We start from the raw sequence: 8413 nt of genomic DNA on the forward strand, positions 1-8413 counted from the left end.
AGGCAAGCTGATCGTCATGACAGTGGAAGTGTGGTGACTGAGGAGTCTTTTACTTCATGACAATGAAGAAGAAATGGAGCAGAACATGGATAGGCCTAGCAGGCAGACATACTTTTGTAGCATATCCCACCGTGAACTGCTTCCTCTGATAAGATTTCATCTTCTAGTTTACACCACTTTTAAGTAATGCCATCAAATTTTTAACCCATTAATGCATTTATCTACTGATGGGGTTAGTTCTTTATAACTCAACTACATGCAGATGGCCTATGAGTAGTCAATCAGCATTTAATATATGAATTACTGCATGTGTTTTGGGTATAGACAAAAACATAATAGATATGAAATCAGAGGTTATAAAACAAAAAGATGTTCAGCATCATTAACTATCAGGTAAACAAAAAAATCATAAAGTATCCTTGTGTGGAGGAGTACTATTTGAAACAAATCATAAGTATAAGAATTTTACAAAGTTAGGGACACTGTAAAATGTTATATATATGCTCATTGTTTTAACTACTATGTAAGAGTATCTAGATTACTAAAAAATTGAAAATTGCACTACTATCTGAATGATAAGTACATTAGGTATATATTTGATATTTAGAAGAATATAATTATATTACTAAAGGGACATCTATACTCAAGTTAATTGAAGTATTATTCATAATACTGAAGATAAAGAAACAAAGAATAAACCTATCAAAAAAATAAATGAATGAAGGAAATGTGATATGTATTATATATATAACAGTCTTTGTTAAGCTTTCTATGGCTGTGAAAAGATACCATGACCAAGGCAACTCATATACATTAACCATTTAATTGGAGTTGACTTATAGTTTCAGAAGTTTAGTCCACTATTCTCATGGCAGGAAGCATGAAATGTCCAGGGAGACACAGTGCTCTAAAAAGCTGAGTGTTGTACATCTTGATCTAAAGGCAGCCAGAAGGAGACTGTCCTTGGCAGGCATCCAGGAGGAGGGTCTTCTGAACTGGTTTAAGCCTGAGAAGTGGGGACCCTGAAAGCCTGCCTACATATTGACACACTTCCTTCAATAAGGGCACAGCTATTCAAAGAAGACCACACCTAATAGCACCACTTTCCACAGGTCAAGCATATTCAAACCACTCCACTCCACTCCCTGGTCCCCATAAGCTTGTTGAAACACATGAGTCTATGGGGGATATACCTAGCCATAGCATAATGCAAATATGTTTAGGTCAACTTCAAAAGTTTCACAGTCTATAACAGTCTCAACAATGTTTAAAAGTCCAAAGTTCAAAGTGTCTTCTGAGATTCATATGAACTTTTAACTACTATCCCCTATAAAGTAAAAATAGAAAAGCATATCATATACTTCTGATATTACAGGCTATACACTGCTATTCTAAAACATCATGGCAAAGAAATATTGGACTAAAGGAAGACCACAAACAATTTGGGTTAACTCCAAACTCTGCAACTCCATGTCTGATGTTCAATTCTTTCAGCTTTGATGACTGCAGTTTCCACTCCCTGTTAGCAGCTTTTCTCAGCAGATAGTCCATGGTTCTGGCATCTCTAACATCTTGGGGTATCCAAAGCAATTTCAACTTTACAACTTCTTGTTCCAGTGCCTGGGATCCACACATGATCTTCTGGGTTCCTCCAAAAGGGCTTGGGTCACATCTACAGCTCTGACTTCTGCAGCACTACAGAGTCTAGTTGACTCTATTCCACTGCCACTGCTGTTCTTGGGGGTCATCCCATAATACTGGCATCTTCAATACTCTGTGGTCTTCCACTGAAACTAGGCTTCACCAATACCCTCTCATAGACTCTCTTTATGGTGTCAAACCTCATGTTCTTTGCATGACCCTTTCAGTCCTGGGCTGTCAACTGTAACTGAGGCTATACCTTCACCAATGGCCTTCCCTAGCCTCTCACAGTGCCAAGCCTCGGTTGCTTTCCATGATCCCTTCATGTCTTCAAAACCAGTGCCACCTGGGTGATTCTTACACACTACCAAGTCCTGTTGAAGTTTTGTGAAATACAACCTTGGCTATCCCTTATTCATGACTTCTTTGTGCTCTTAGAAAACAGTCTCCAGAAGACTTCACTTTAGTGATTCTTGTCTCTTCTTAATCATTACTAATTTCGTAGCTCCAGCTAAGTAGCCCCTTCTACTCTTGACTCTAAAGCTACATGGCAGAAGCTGCTGAGTTCTGCTACTTTCTGGGGCTGGAACATGGCCTCCTTGTTAAGTTACATCTTCCCCAGCTTTCTGTTGTCAATGGTTTATTTCACTGCCTAAGCTTGGTTGTCCTGGAACTTACTCTGTAGACTGATCTTGAATCAGATATCTGCATGACTCTGTCTCCAGAGTGCTTGGGTCAAAGGTGTGTATTGCTACACCAAGACCTAAGCCTTTACCTTTTCACAAAATATTTATGAGTTCTGGACTGTAGTTCATTTCAGATACATTGGAGTTGATAACCAATAATGGCCCTCACAATCTATCCCTTGTCAATTTGACACAAGGTTGTATCTGCTTATATGCAAACAGAAACAAAAATGAGGTCACAATATAGCTAAACATGATATAACTATCCCTTGTTCAATTAAAAATACATAAACAATAAGATTAGCTGTGTGGGATCTTGGCCCAAGGTCACCACTTCCTTAATTCCATTTGATAGCCTTGAACACAGGATTACCTCCATTTCACTTGCTGGTGTCCCTTCAATACTTGGACCATACATTTTGTATTTTTCTTTTCTAAGCTTGCTATACTTGATCAAAATGTTCCCCATTAGAGTGTACCACAAGACAGAGTCTAAGGTTGGTTTATTTGAAACTTCCTTTGTCGGTGCAATTAATCTCAATCTCTTTACCTTAGCCTCAGGCAAGGGCAAAATATCCAGCCACATTCTTGACCAAATTATCATAAGAACAGTCTATAGGCCACATATGAAAATTCATTTCCTCTGAAACATCTAGAGCCAGGCCACAACAGTTAAAATTATCCTCAGTACCACCACTCTCTTCCATGCTTCTACAAGGATGCTCCATTAAGCTTCACTTAAAACATTCCACTGATTTCCAAAAACAATGTCCCAATATCCATATCCCTCCAAACCAAAATGTGATCAGGCCTATCACAACAATACCCAGTCTCTGGTACCAACGTCTGTCTTAGTTGAAGTTTCAATTACTGTGAAGAGACACCATGAACAAGAACACTTTTATATATAAACCATTTAATTTGGGCTCTTATATATAAACAATTAAATTTAAAGTTTCCATTATCCTCATGGCAGGAAGTATGGCATTATCCAGGCTGACATGGTGCTATGAAGGAGCTAAGTGTTGTACCGCTTGACCCAAAGGCAGCCAAAAGGAGACTTTCCTCAGCAGGCAGCCAGGAGGTGGGTCTCTTCTAGACTGGATTGAGCCTGCATACTAGGAATCCTCAAAGCTTGCCTATACCTTTCCATACTTCCTCCAACAAGGCCACACCTATTCCAACAAGGCCATACCTCCTAATGGTAGTACTTCCCGTGAGCCAAGCATGTTCAAACCACCACAGTAACAAAGTACTATGCTACATATAAAATGAAAATCCTGACATATATGACAACATGGATGAATCTACAGTTCACACATTTGGGTGAACAAAAATCAGAGACTAGATAGCCCAGGGACTTAGAATAAAATCAAATACTATGGTTCTAAAAAATGTAGTGATAAAATAGTGTTAATGATATTCTTGTTTATTCCTAGATCAGTCTTGTTCAGCCATCATCAGAGAAATTTCCTCCAGTAGCCAATGGGAACATATAAAGAGACTCACAGTTAGACATTGTGTATAGAATAGAAGACCTTGAAACACTCAGCCTTCAATGGGATATCAGCCCTCAATAAAATGTTTCCATCAAATCCCACCTTTCAAAATTCAGGGAACACTGTGGAAGAGAAAGCAAAAAAGGTGAAAAAGCCTGAGGGGATGAAGGACCCCAAGAGAACATGGCAGTCTAAATCAACATGAGTAAAGCACATATGAACTAATGAAGACTAAGGTTTACTGACATCCCCTTTTATAAGTATATTAATTATAAAATTAATTTTAAAAAGGTATCATGATTTTCATAGTCATTTATGCCTACAAAAATTAGGTAGCTCAGATTTCAGGTTTTTTTTCTTTTTCTTCCTGAAGTTGAAACCTGAGCCTCATCCTATTTAGCACACCATTTTTTCCACCAAACTACAACCTGAAGGGGCTTGGATTCATTTTTATTTTATGTACTATCTTATTAAAACATTGATGTTTTGGTAAAAATAGGAGCTTAATGGTGTTTGTGGTGGTGGTGGTAGTGATGTGTGTGTGTGTGCATATGTGTGAGATCATATATATTCAATCAATATGAAAACTAGGTAATAGCAGTGAAGCTTTCAAGTCATTGTAAGTTTGATTTCTTAATGTTCTGTGATTCAATCATGTGCTGTATTCAGTAACAAAATCTTAACATTAAGTTCTAGAGGCTAATCAAGAACACTGGAACTGGATTGTAATGTTTTGGGTAAGGCAATGAGACCTCATTAGCCAACAATTCAAGAAGAAGTAACCCATTACTGGCAATGATCATTTATTTATTAGCTACTAATATCTAATAGGGGTAATGGTTGTATCAGAATAGACTGACTGTATTTTAAGTCTTTTTATGTTTGCAAATAGATATATTTTAGGAATATTCTACAGTAGTATGTTTTTGCAAGACTTTAAAAAATGTCTTTAGTGTTATCCATCCCACCAATTTTTCCCTTGTCTAGCCTGTCCTGTCTTCCCCTAGCCCAATTTAACCTTTCCTTCCCATAATTACCTTTGTACCCACTAAACAATGACATTCTTTCTCCCCTCATTGGGAAGCAACTCCCATTGTACCCTTAGTAATTTTCTGACCACCAGGAATATTCAAAATAAAACATTTATCTGGAGATCCAAAGCTAATAGACACAATTGTGAGAAAATATGTAATGTTTGTCTTGCTGGGCCTGTGTTAGCTCACTCAGAATGATTGTTTTCATTTACATTCATTCATCTTCAGATTTCACTTTTCTAAATAACTCAGTAATATTACCTTATGTAAATAAACCACATTTTCATTATTCATTCAACAACTGAGGGATTCTGATCGATTCCTGGTTATTGTGAATAGTGTGGCAGTGAACATGGATGAGCAAATACCAAGATCTCTATTACAGGACATAGAGACCTTTGGGTATATGCCAAATAATGGTATAGCTGGATACTGTGGTAGATGCATTTCTAGATGTTTGAAGAAATTTCACAATAACTTCCATAGAAGCTATACCAATTTGTACAACCACTAGCAGTGAATAGTCTTCCCCCTTTGCTACATCCATGCCTATATTCAAACCAGTATTTTTCTCCATTAGTTTTTTTTCTTTTATATTAGCCATTTTGACTGAAGGTAATATAAAATTTCAAAAACCATTTGTTTGGTTTGGTTTTGGTTGTTGTTTGCTGCTGTTGCTCTTCTTTCTGTCTTTCTGCCTTTCTCTCTCTTTGTCTTTCCTTCCTTCCTTTCTTTTTTCATTTTTTCTTTCTTTCTTTCTCTCTTTCTTTCTGTTTTTCTTTGTAAGAGAGACAATGTTTCTTTTTGCATAGGCTTGCCTGTCCACCTCAACCTCACAGAGATCAGCCTGCCTCTGCCTCTAGAAACATTAAAAATATTTGCCACCACTGCCAGGCTTTAAAGCAGTTTTAATGAGTATTTTCCTAATGGCTAAGGATGCCTTGTTAAATTAATTCAATTTCCTTTGTTTAAATGGATAAGTAGTTAGTTTAGTAAACTGAAAGATTAAGAGGAAATGGAGTAATAACATATTTAGACTTCATAAAGACTTTAGTACTACAACAAATATGTTTTTCATCCAAGTACACTGCATAAATGAAACTGTTTTAAGTAAATATTCTTTTATCTTTTTAGTATATGAAAAAGTATTTGAAAACAAATTCAGATTTATTAGAATGTAACACATAGTACATAGTAATTAAACATTTTTAAATATTTCTTTTCCTAGGCTTTGTAAATTGTGTAAATACATATGTTGTGACTTTACCGTCAAACTTCTTCCATTACTACTTCCATATCCCTGTCAGTACTCAATGTCCCTGTCAGTACTCAATGTCCTCCATTATTTTTGTCTATTGACTATTTCATCAATGAGTACTTTATTTACATTTGTCTCCTCTCACCATTCAAGCCCCCCTCCTCCCATGCCTGAGATTAATGGACTCATATTCTTTAATTACTATGGTTATACACACACACACACACACACACAATACAAGGAGAGAGAGAGAGAGAGAGAGAGAGAGAGAGAGAGAGAGAGAGAGACTACTGAGTTTAGTTTTGCTCATATATATGAGTGCTTCATACTAATTGTTTGGGATTCAATAACCTACCAGATAGATCATCACTGCATAGGATGGGTTATCTCTCTCAAAGCAGTTCTTCTTGAATTTCATCTAGGACTGGGTCTCCGTGAAAGGTACCTTATCTGAGGCAGCATGTCAATTTGTGCTGTTATTTTTCAGTATTGTTTAAGTATCCATATTGTGAGATTTCATGGATCTGTTTTTCTCTCATACAGAGAAGATACTATCTTGGAGCAGATCTTCTCACCAGTCCTCTAGATCTTACAGTCTTCCTGTCTCCCCTTCCAAGATATTTCCTGAGGTTTTTATATAAAGGTTTTCCTGTAAACCTATCAAGTGGGGCTGGGCACCCCACAGAAGTTTACTCTTTGAGCAGTTGTTTCTTTTTATAATGGTCTCAGTATTCTATGAAAAGAAGCTTCTTTGATGCAGGATGAAAGCTAAACTTACCTGCAGGTTTAAAGATAACTACTTAGAATGAAGTTAGATATTATATTGGTTTTGGTAAATGGAAGTAGTAGATTCTTTAGCATCCTTGGCCTCATGACACATGGGTTGTATGATAGGTTTAACATTCAGACATGAATTTCCTGCTACTTAGTGCCATAAGTTAAATTTGACAGCTATTCTTACCACCAGAATATTAGTCCCATTACAGCACCTTTCAGAAAAGTTTGCCATTCTGGTTATTGATGTGTTTGAGTATTAAAGATGAATAGAACTATTTGTTTTTCCTATAGCAAAGGAAATAAACAGGTCAATCAATTGAGGAAGTAGCTCCCCAGGTAAAAGAGAACATTTTCTAGCTATTCATTTGATAGAAGATTACTATCCACAATATATAAAGGACTAAGGAAGAAAGGAAGAAAGAAAGAAAGAAAGAAAGAAAGAAAGAAAGAAAGAAAGAAAGAAAGAAAGAAAGAAAGAGAGAGAGAAAGAAAGGAAGGAAGGAAGGAAGGAAGGAAGGAAGGAAGGAAGGAAGAAAACAGTCAAGCAATCAAGTGAGGCAATTAAAGAGTATTTTTTTTTGACACCTAGCATTTTATTCAGACAGCAGTCCCGTTACACATGGTCCAAGAACATTCAAATAAGAATTCAAATCGGATGTTAAATATTGGTCTTCAAACATCATAGCTAAAAATGCCACATTTGCCTATGATCTCTCCAATATAAAACCACATCTATACCTCATTGGCCACCAAGCAATTCAGCCCAGCTCCCTTAACCGTAAGGCGTGTGAAGCTACCAGTTTTAGCACTTTGAATGGTTTTTTTCACACTCTGAATAGGTAGGTGTAAGGGTTTCACCAGGGGTTGGGGGAACCAGCTCAACCTTGACATAGTGCCAAAATGTGGCCAATCCAGGCTTCGAGTAAGCCACAGCAGTGGCCACCAACAAAGGTGCCTTCTCCGCGAAGTTATGGTTTAACTTGGCCATGGTCTAAGGTAGAAGGTATGTCTCCCCAAACCACAGGCTGAACGTCACTAAAGAGTATTCTTAAAGAAGAATTAGAAATGTTTAAATGAAATATTTCCAAAAGAGTTTTCTATATCCTTAACAATCAGGGAAATGTAAATTAAAACATGTTTGGAATTTTAACTCACTCAACTGAGATAGATAAAGAGAAAAAAGCAAATTCAAGCAAACAGCAAACAAATCCTGATGTAGATATCAAGAAAAGAGATGACACTTTTAGTGTTGGTGAGAATGCACTGCTATTCTGGGAACTGATATAAAGAATTTTAACAAACCAAAACTTGTAGTTACCATGTGACCCATCTGTACCATTCTCCCCATGTGCCTAAATGATTTCACATACTACTCCACAGACATTTAAGCAGTCATGTTCATTGTGATTCTATTTTTTTTAAATAACTCATTGATGCCAGTTAGTGTTGCTCATAAGGTCATAAGTATAAGGAATCTACTGGAGGATTTACAATTTATGACAGGCCACACCCCTGAGA

General features: G+C 36.8%; 1 pseudogene; it reads right to left on the reverse strand.

Moving 5' to 3' along the window:
• Positions 1 to 7567: 7567 nt before the first annotated feature.
• On the reverse strand, positions 7568 to 7883 carry LOC116092291 (annotated as a pseudogene).
• Between the last annotated feature and the right edge of the window lie 530 nt (positions 7884 to 8413).

The sequence above is a fragment of the Mastomys coucha genome, chromosome X, assembly GCF_008632895.1.
Source record: "Mastomys coucha isolate ucsf_1 chromosome X, UCSF_Mcou_1, whole genome shotgun sequence".
Classification (NCBI taxonomy): Eukaryota; Metazoa; Chordata; class Mammalia; order Rodentia; family Muridae; genus Mastomys; species Mastomys coucha.